Source organism: Ascaphus truei, chromosome 6 (assembly GCF_040206685.1).
Source record: "Ascaphus truei isolate aAscTru1 chromosome 6, aAscTru1.hap1, whole genome shotgun sequence".
Taxonomy (NCBI): Eukaryota; Metazoa; Chordata; class Amphibia; order Anura; family Ascaphidae; genus Ascaphus; species Ascaphus truei.
The window spans coordinates 26867848-26879247 of NC_134488.1; positions in this window are offsets into that span (position 1 = coordinate 26867848).

Here is an 11400-nt window from a genome sequence, read left to right on the forward strand (position 1 = left end):
CCCAGACTCTGGATCTGGATATATTATTTACCTTATACTGCTTTCTTCCAGATCTGATTCAAGTGTCACACGGAAGACATCGGAATCCCCCCTAACCCAGAAAACAGGTAGGGAACACATCCCCTCCAATGTATAACAATGCGGGTACCTGGACATTTAGGGACTGCGGATCAGGTAAGATCCCAGGCAGGATTGCTGCTTTAGATATTGTGAAGAGGGGGCATCCAGACACTGGTTAATGGGTGCAGGAAACTAGTCACACACACACGTAACAAGGACTAATTGTAGTAAAGTATAAATTTACTACAATAAATATAAACTTATGTCAAAAACGAATATTGTTCTTACTAGAAATTTATTACATTTCTTTTTTTTTTAAAATGGGGTTGGGGCGTGGCTATGGGCGGGACTGGGGGCGGGGCTAGGTGGCGAGTAGATTTTTTGGTTTGGCGAGTAGATTTTTGGGTGATTTGTCAAGCACTGTATATATATATATATATATATATATATATATATATATATATATATATATATCTTTGTGTGTTTTTTGTCAATATATAGAGACCAATAAAATGTTATTATTTTTTTATTTTAATTTTGGACTGTTTTGAGTCCGTTACAGGGTGGTTTTTGGACCCTTTTCCTTTGGTCCTATCTTTATGAAAATAACATTTATCCACAGCACCTATACCTGGGTGCTGTAACTTCTGAGTGCAACTATAGGGCTTCTAGTGACCCCTGGTGGTCATCTGTTCAAGTGTTAGATATCATAGGTTTTTCCCCTTGCACCAAGTTTTTATTCTGTACTATCAGGTGAGCGGTTTGTCATTATGTTTACATGATAAGAGATGGAGACAGCAGGGATTGTGACCGAATCTCAGAGTCCCTACGCCTCGACCATAGTGGTGGTGAGGAAGAAGAATGGGTCGGTGAGACTGTGTGTCAATTACTGGACCCTGAACAACCGCATTGTACCCGACCAGTACACTCGTCCTCGCATCGAAGAGATTCTCAATGCTCTAACTGGGAGCCAATGGTTCAGTGTCCTGGACTTACGATCTGGGTACTACCAGGTGCCCATGGGTGAAGAGGACCAGGAGAAGACCGCCTTCGTCTGCCCCCTTGGATTCTATCAATATACGCGCATGCCCCAAGGCATCTGTGGAGCCCCTGCAACCTTTCAGTGCCTAATGAAGAAAACTATTGGCGACATGAACCCTCGGGAGTGCTTACTTTACCTGGACGATATTATTGTCTTTGGTAAAACCTTGGAGGAACATGAAGAACGGCTGCTTAAAGTACTGGACCGCCTTGGGAAAGAAGGCTGAAATTGTCACTCGACAAGTGCCGGTTCTGTCACACCTTGGTGACCTACGTGGGACACATTGTGTCTGCCAAGGGAATTGCCACTGATCCGGCCAAAGTGGAAGCTGTCGTGAACTGGCCACGGCCACAGAATGTCATTGAGCTACGCTCATTCCTCGGCTTCTGTGATTACTACCGTCGCTTTGTGGAGGGCTACTCCCATAGTGCCAAGCCCCTTAACAATCTCCTGAAAATATACCCCGAAGATACAGGGCGGAAGGCCACCTCGGCCTGTCAGCCGTTTGGTGATAGGTGGACACCTGAATGTGAACGGGCCTTCTTGGGCCCGAAGAAAAGCCTGACAGAAGCACCGGTTCTTGCCTATGCTGACCCAGAACAGCCCTATGTTCTGCACGTGGTGCCAGTCTCAATGGAGTAGGTGCAGTCCTACATCAGAAACACCCAGAGGGACTCCGGCCAGTGGCCTATGTCAGCCGTAGTCTGACTCCCAGCGTACAAAACTATCCCGTGCACAAGTTAGAGTTTCTTGCTCTCATATGGGCAATCGTGGACAAACTCCATGATTACCTCTACGGAGTCACTTTCGAAGTAAGGACAGATAATAATCCACTCACTTACATCTTGACATCCGCCAAGCTGGATGCTTCCGGTCACCCATGGCTGGCAGCATTATCAAATTACAACTTCACTCTGAAGTATAAACCTGGTCCCCTGAACATTGGAGCTGACGCCCTATCTCGAAGGCCAGGGCTAGGTGCCACCCCAGATGACGATCAATGGGAAGAGATCCCGGGACCAGGGATGCAAGCTATGTGCAGTACGGCTGCCATCATCAATGACCGAGTGGCCTTTTCGGAACTACGGGTAGTGGATTCTTTAGGATGCCAGTCGCAGGCTATTACCGGCACTTACTGCGATCCAAAGGGGATGAATATAACCCACTATAAAATTATATGGTGGAAGGATCTGGTAGAATACCAACTAAGGGACCCAGTAACTAGCATCATCCGTCAAGCCGTCCAAAGGAAGAAACCTGAACTCCTGAAAGGTGCTCCTCGTGACGGTTGCTTTACTGAGGCGGGAGGCGGACAAGTGCGAAATAGACAACTGTTTATAAGGTGGTACAATATCACAACCGCCGGATAGAAGACAATTGGTCCTACCTTGGAACCTGCAGCATATGGTGCTGAAGTCCTTACATGACGAGCATGGACATCTCAGTGTGGAGAAGATCGATTCTTCTGTCCAAAGATGCGAGAAGCGGTGGAACAGCATTGCCGTCGATTTTCCAGGTGCTTCCAGCGCAAGACTCTCCCGACCCGAGCAGCGCCCATGGCTCACCTGAAGAGTTCAGGCCCTATGGACTTAGTGTGCATGGACTTCCTGTGCATTGAACCCGATACCCGAGGAATATGCAACGTGTTGGTCATCACGGACCATTACACTCGGTATGCCCAGGCCTTTCCCACTAAAGACCAGAAAGCCATCACAATAGAAAAAATCCTGTGGGAATGGTACTTTGTGCACTATGGCCTTCCAAACTGTCTTCACTCCGATCAGGGCCGGGATTTTGAGAGCACTTTGATTCGGGAATTGCTCAAAATGCTGAATATCACCAAATCTCGGACGACTCCATATCATCCATAAGGAGATGCCTTGCCAGAGCGTACAACTGTACTCGTCATGAGTCAACTGGATTATCCCCATACTTTCTTATGTTTGGAAGGGAGGCTAGGTTCCCGGTGGATGTACGTCTGAGGGTATCGACCGACGGGGTACCCAACACGATGCATTTCCGATATGTGCAGAGATTAACAGAAAACCTACAACAAGCTTACCAGCTGGCGGAGAAGTTCTCTGTTCGGCTCAATGACAATAATAAAAGGCGATATGACCACAAGGTCAGACAGCAGAAAATCCGCCCTGGAGATGCGGTGCTTCTCCGCAACTAGGTATTCCCGGAAAGCATAAACTCGCTGACCGTTGGCGTGACGGTGTCTATGAGGTCAAATCGCAGATGCCGGGCCTCCTGGTCTATCGAATAAAAGACACGGATGGCCGGGTAAAGGTCTGGCACCGTAACCATCTCCTTCCTATCCCACAAGTGGGAGACGATGAGCCCTAAATACCGGCTACACCACTGGACGGTGAGCCGGAACAATTAGAAGTTATCCAAGAGACTATAAATGAAACGATCTCTGAGACCCCCAAAGATCCAACGGACGGTAAAGAAACCGCCCCCCAAACAGTAGAGGATCCTATGGAGGGACCCTCTCAAAGGGGACCCCAAAGTTACGGAGCACCTCCCAGAGGAGCTACGGGTAAAGGGCCCCGACGAACAACGCCTACTAGGGCGGCTCCAACGAGCCAACCTCTGGATCCTAGAAGCCTGTGTTTCGTGCCCCAGTGAGACTATTCAGGGACATTTATACCCTCAATGGGAGAGGCTGAGCCTCGGGACTATATACATTACTCCCCAGATGGAGTGGAAAAAGAGCTTCACCGAAGCCAAAGAATTAGGTACCCTCCAACTCAGGTAACCTATGACACAATTGGGGAACCCCACTATGAGGCTCAGCAATGGTCTCAGGCTAAGATACACTCTATTATTGGGATGTTTACTCAGATGTATAACCTCATGTAGAGTTGATTGTGTATACAGTATAGTGTGTACTAAAATTGTACAGAGTGCAATGCATTTATATTATTTAACTTGTGTGTTTGGTTATATGTTACAATGTTCCCAAGCGGGGCGTTGGGGTTTTCACCAGGGGGAGAGTATAGTTTCGGTCCCCCTGGTCCCCTGTTTGTCCCCTTTCCTTTCCATAGGAGTATAGCAGCAAGGGAACTGCAAGTTCCAACATTCTCAGTGGCTGCAGTACACATGTTGCCAGACAACCAATAGGGCTGAGAGATTCTGACAGTTAGGAGTGAGGCAGTTAGTCAGGAGTTAGTTTGTCAGTTAGTCAGCTGACCGCTGCAGGAATCCAACCGGCACCATCTGAGACAGTCATCCATCGCTGGCACAGGTAACAGACCGCACGCCACAGGCACTGGCTAAAGGCCTACATACACCTGCAGCATGTCAGAACTCAGACCCTCACCAGAGACCACGCATGAGAGTGACAGTTCAGACTACACGCAGGAGAGTGACAACTCAGACGCTGAGACCGCTACACAAATGTGACAGACGCAAGAAGGCGCCAGGCCTAAATGGACAGTTACACTCACACGAAAGGCCCGCGAGAAATATGATAAGGCCTGCGAAAATACTGAACTTGAAATGTGTAATGCCACAAATGCTAGCGATCAAGAAACAGAGATTAAGCAAGCTATAGCGCAACTGAGGTCATGCTATAGGCGTTACCAAATGCTATCACGGGCCTATCTCTCCTACCTGGCAAGAACAAACACTGGAGATAGCCTGCGAAAGCGAGACCTGCAAAGGGCCGCAGACCTGGAACGTGACGGCGTAGTGCAGATCGCTAACGCGGAAGAAGAAAATCAGAGAAAATACCTTTTACTGGAAACCGCATCACAGCGCTCCAGTGCCTCCAGGCATTCATTAAGGTCAGCGAAATCAGCGCAATCTAACGCGTCCAGCGCAAGCGCAAAGGCTACCCAGGCGCGAGCCACCGCAGAGGCCGCACGTGCTAGGGCTGAATATGGTCGGAAAGAGGCAGCCATAAGGGCAGAGACAGCGCACGTAGAAGAGGAGGAGCAGACATTCGCCGCCACTGCCGCGCAACCACTGTGCGTAGGAAATCCGAATTGGACGCAGACATAGAAGCCTTAAGTAAGGAAGAGGACACCGCCGCTATAGCCCAAGACGAAATCTTAGAAGCAGTTGCGCGACAGGATGGCGGGGAGCAACCGTACAGTCGGATAGCCTGGATGGAGGGATGGTGGTGGAGAGTGGAGGGGAAAGGGATATAAGATAATTTACTTGATGGTGTTGCAATAATAAAATAATAGAAACAATGGTCATATGTTTCAGTGACTCACACGGCCTTATGTGAGATCCTTCCCTCAGAGGCGAGTTAGAGAATGGGGCACTGCATATAAATGCTCCAGCAGTGAGGGATGTATATAAATATGGAAGAACAACTCACACGGCCTTGTGTGAGCCCCTTCCCTCAGTGAATGATGTTGTCAGTCTAGTAAGAATCAGTCTTGTCTCCATCTCAATATCTCCCAATGGGGACAGAGTGTGGATAGCTCCTCTCCCAGGTGCCCATATGACAAGAAATGGGCAGAGCCAGGATTAGTTACAATAAAGGGTTTATTACAACAAATAAAGATAAAAACTTTGGAGCACTCACACAACACGAAAAAACAGCCCAGAGTCAGCCGTGGGTCTATCCGGTAGGCCCTTTCCTTCCCGCTGAACTCCCACTAGCGCGTCCGACAGTAGGACCGGTGTCGGAGGGTCTTTCCGGAAGTCCGGCGGCTGCCTAGGTCCTTCACACAATGAGCTCCAGCAGGGAACTACGCGTTTCGCAAGTAATGCTTCGTCAGGTTCCTGCCGGATGCTCATTGTCTTTACTTGATATAGGCACATCAATCATCTCCCCTAATAGGGTGATTAGCTGCACCCATTACATAAAAGTCATATAAAACATCTATTTATTTGTTTAATTCAGTATTGCATTCAATAAAGGAACGTGGGGAAAAGGGGAGGAGAGTGTAGTAGTTTTCCCCTTTTCCCCAATGCCCATTTCTTGACAAACAGTCAGGGGAGTTCCACACTGCTCGTTTGTGTTTGGAATTTTATTCCCTTTGAATGTATGATGTGGAAGGTATTCATTTATGTAGCTTTCCATCGTACTGTGTGTGTTTTTAATACCCCTTTTTTCTGCCTCTGTTCGTGTACCATCGGTACCAGCAGGCCAATTGTTAAGCGAAAGTATAAACAAACCATAAGCTTTTCATTGGTGGCTCAGCCGTCACGTCATAGGGGAGTTGAAGTTTCTATGTCTCCGTGTGATTCCTGCTTGTGTTGAGAGAAGATCAGCTGTGTTCAATATAGCAACTATCTAGCGTCCCTGTCAGAGGGGGCGTGATGATTTTCATAGGCAGAGAGTGCCGATACGTCATCATAGGAGGCGGGAACGGGGGGTATTTAAATTGTAACTGTTTTGTTCATACTATACTCTTTGACAAAGGCCCTTGGCGGCTGAAACGCGTCAGAGTTTGTCTGTTGCTGTCTTTTATGTGCCAATAAACTTTTTGTACCCAGCATATTGCAATTTTGGTCCCACGAATTTTTTCAAAGGCAGCTGCACCGCCATCTAAGAAACTTCTACATTGAACACCAACCCGGTAGGAGCACGCCCCACAGCATCTGGATCTGGATCTCAAGAGACTTGTGAGTTTCCTTTTTTCCTGTTTGCACTGCACCCATTGCCTGTGACACCCATACAGATGATACCCTTATATAGAGGTTAGTGGGAGTCCACAAAGAGTGGCATCAAGGGTTGCTAGTGTTAAGGATACAACTATCTTAAGCTGTGTGATTTGTAATTTTTTCATTGATTGCATTGCATGGCTGTTTCCTGTGAGCATTGCATAGGAACTCTGGCTCCTATTCCTTTACCCTAACAGACATGGGCAAGTACATGATCCGGCGTGACATGGTGCAAACAGGACTTACCAACTTCGACGACTGCCCTGATAACTACAGAATATGGAAGTTCACATTCAAGGATGCAATCAAGAGTCTGGGCTTCTCCGCAAGGTCAGAACTCGGCCTGCTAACCAAATGGTTGGGGAAAGAATCCGTAGAACATGCGAAGAGGATCAGGGCAGCAAACGTAAACCACCCCCAAGTAGGTCTTGACTTAGTATGGGAAAGGCTAGAGAGTCGCCAACTTTCCCAGAATTACGGCCAAAAACTATTCGAAGTTACGGGAACTCGGGGGATCTGCTGCAGGAATTGGAGTCTTCAAGAGCAGACCAATCTCTAACAGGTCTCAAAGTCCTAGACTCCGCTCGCGGAGTGAGACCCATCTTGGAAAAGCTACCGTACAACCTCCAAGAAAGATGGACTTCGCAAGGCTCAAAATACAAAAGGGAGAAGCAAGTCACCTACCCCTCCTCCTCTTTCTTCTTGAGCTTTATTCGCGAAGCGGCCAGAACAAAAAATGATCCCAGCTTCATCTTAGGTACGCAAACTGCACCCAGTGCAAGCAACCTGAAGAATGAAAAACCAGCGGCGAGATACGGTAACGGTAGAACACCCATCACGGCCCATAGGACGGACGTGTGCCCTACAACCCACACGAGTCCTGACCAGTCAGCCGCTGGAAACAAGAAACCAAGGGACCCCAACAGAGAATGTCCCATACACAAAAGGCTGCACCCACTTAGCAAGTGCATCGGGTTCAGAATGAAGCCCATAGAGGAGCGGAAGAACTTACTCAGACAATTGGGAGTTAAATGCTGTGCTTCCACAGGTCACTTGTTCAAAGACTGTAAAGAAGCTATAAAATGCACAGAGTGTAATAGTGGCAGGCATGTAGCAGCTTTACATCCAGAGACATTTAAGCCTAAACCATTCAAGGCCCCTAACCTTGTGACAAAGCAGGGCAGGGAGGAAGAAGAGGGGAAGACATCTCCCTATCTGTAGCATCTAAATGCACCGAGATTTGTGGAGAAGGGAGCGGTGATAGATCCTGTTCTAAGATATATCTCGTAGCAGTGCACCCAGAGGGACAACCCGAAAGAGCTATAAGAATGTATGCTATCATCGACGACCAAAGCAATCGATCGTTGGTCAGGTCAGAATTCTTTGACCTATTCAACATACAAGATATCGCCTCTCCTTACACACTCAGAACGTGCGCAGGGTGGATAGAAACCACAGGGAGGAGAGTAAATGGCTACATCATATGTTCAGTGGACGGCAGAGTAAAGATGCCTCTCCCTACACTCATCGAGTGCAATCACATGGCAGAGGATAGGAGCTAAATCCCAACATCAGTCGTGGCACGCTATCACCCCCCATCTCAAGGCAATGACTGATCGCATCCCACCGCTAGATGAAAGCACCCAGATCTTGCTGCTACTTGGCAGGGACATCATGAGAGCACACAAAATCCGCGAACAACGAAATGGAGACCATAATGTTCCATGCGCCCAAATGCTCGCTCTAGGATGGGTGATAGTGGGTGAAGTATGTATCGACAAGATATGCAGACCAGACAACGTAGATGCCCTACGTACAAACCTATTGGAGAACGGTCGTGCATCTCTCTTTACACCATATCCGAACCACTTCCATGTCAAAGAGAAGCTTGGGAACAAAGAGAAACAAAGGCTCATCATCAAAACACATAGAGACGTTCTTGTGCCAGAAAAATGTACTGATGACCTAAGATGTACAGGGTTCCAGAAGACAAGGGACGATAACAAGCAAGCACTTGGGTGGCCCCGCTACCATTCCGTTCACCCAGAAGACATCTCCCAAACAACAGAGAACATGCTGTCTCTAGGCTCACTTCGCTCCGCCACAATCTACAAAGGAAAACGGAGACCGGGAATCACTTTGTGGCCTTCATTCAGAAGATATTCCATAGTGGTCACGCAGAACCGGCGCCCCCACTGAAGGAAGGCGAAAAATGCTGGAACCTTCCATCATTTGGTGTCTACTACACCCAGAAACCCGGTCAGATCCGGGTAGTGTTCGATTCCAGTGCTCAGTACCAGGGAGTCTCTCTAAACGATGTCCTCCTCACTGGACCAGACTTGACAAACAGTCTTCTAGGAGTATTGATCCGCTTCCTGTGGTACCAGAACGACGATATAGATGACGAGGTCATAGAGTATATGTAACCCTTGCGCTCACCACGAACAAGGCGGGACCCCGGTACTGAGGTGGGAAAGTATTGAACTGCGCACCCACAGCAGCGGAGGCACGCCTGGAGGGTGGATAGTCAAGATTGCCGGGTCTGGGTTGGAGAGAGTGGGTTAGCCTTGATACTTGCCGAGGTCGTAGGTATGTGCCAGGAGAGTGGTCAGAGTCTGAAGTGCCGTGGTCTAGGGTTGGAGCCAGTAGAGAAGTAGATAGTCCGTTTGCCGTGGTCAGGGATGGAGAAGAGCGGAAGATCAGAGGCAAGCCGGGGTTGGTAATCCAGAGAATGGTCCAAAGTCTAGCCGGGTCGGTACACAGGGAGGTAAGCAGCAACAAGATTAGTACAAAGACAGGAACGAGGCAGGAATAGAGATGTGGGAACACAAGGCTACCAATGTAACGCTTGCACTGCCCACGAGCAAGACAGGACCCCGGTACTGAGGTGGGGAAGTAGTAAACCACAGCAGCGGAAGCGTGCCTGGCAGGCGGATTTTCAAACGTAGCCGGGTCTGGGTTGGGGAGAGTGGGTTAGTTGATACTTGCCAAGGTCTTGGAATGGAGAGGTCAGAATAGTCAAGTCCATTAGCCGTGGTCTGGGGTTGGAGAGGTCAGAATCGTGGAAGTCCGTATAGCCAAGGTCTGGGGTTGGAGAGGTTAGAATCGTGGAGGTCCGTATAGCCGTGGTCTGAGTTGGAGAGGTCCGCAGAGTCGAGGGTAAGCCGGGGTCAATATCCAGAGGGGTTCCAAAGTCAAGCTGGGTCGGTACACGAAGAGTTAAACTGCAAAAGAACACAGGACAAGGAGCAAGGCACAACAGACGCAGGAGCGCAAGGCAACAACAAGTTATACTCACCAAGGTACTGTATGAGAGAAACTGCAGGGTTTATGTAGCATTTAAAACCAGGGACAGAACATGAAACATAGACAGAGCCCAGTGCTACATCCAATGACACAGGTACAAGGTACAGTTTCATGTTCTGTCTCTGGTTTTAAATATATATTGCCATGCTCAGTAGCACTCCTCTTTGACACTTATACGCATATATATATATGTTGTGGTTATTTTGAGGGTTCAATATGAGCTTTTAGGGATCCTGTAGGGTTTATGTAGCATGTTAATGTAGCACACAGGAACCAGTAGCAAAGGAGGTTAAACGGAGGTGCAGCCACTGCGGAGGCAAGGATTGGCTGCAGGAGACAAGTGGGCTAAACAAGTACTTGCCACACAGCTGGGGAGCGGTGCACATCGTCACGTGTGCGCCCTGCGCGTGAGAGAAGCGCGGCGAGTCCGAGGGGGCGGAGCTAAGCTCCATTTCACTCTAGAAGAGCTGCGCGTGCGCATGCACTCTGTAAGCAGAGCGGGGTTGTGCGCACACGCTGGTGCCAGAGCGGAGGTCTGAGAGATGACAGGTAAGGAGGGAACACGTCGCAAAGGACGTGTTCCCCGATTCCTTACAGAACCCCCCCCTTTAGGATCGGCCTCAGGATGATTCCCATAAGCCTTGTGCGGGAACCTGGCGTGGAATCGCTTTAACAAGCCGGGAGCATGGCTCTGACGAAGAGGTATCCATGATCGTTCCTCTGGTCCTTAGCCTTTCCAGTGTACGAGGAATTGGACACCTGGAATCAATTATGGATTGAATTTCGAATTCGTCTTGACCCTGTACGATGACAGGTAGAGGTTTAGGTGAGATGTCAGGAAACTGAGAACTTCGAACAACAGGTTTTAACAATGAGACGTGAAAGACCGCCGGAATTCTCATAGATTGAGGCATTTGTAAGCGGTACGCCACAGGATTGACCTGTTTGAGAATGGTGAATGGGCCCAGGAATCTTGGAGCCAGTTTCAGTGTAGGTGTCTTCCATCTTATATTCTTAGAAGAGAGCCACACTTTGTCTCCTGGCCTAAATTTGGGTGCCTCACGGCAATGGCGATCCGCCTGTGTCTTTTATCTGAGTCTTTTGAATCCTCTTCCAAGAATTTTGGAGCGAGTTCACTCTGGAATCTGCTGCTGGAACTCCGGAAGGATTGGAAGAGATGGGAAGGCGCGCTGGCTGAAACCCGTAATTTATACAAAACCGGTGATTCTTGAGTGGACTCATTTCTGAGTGAGTTTTGCGCGAATTCGGCCCATGGGAGTAGGTCCACCCAGTTATCCTGTGCATCAGAAATAAAGCATCGCAGGTATTGCTCTAGTGACTGGTTTGTTCTTTCAGTTTGT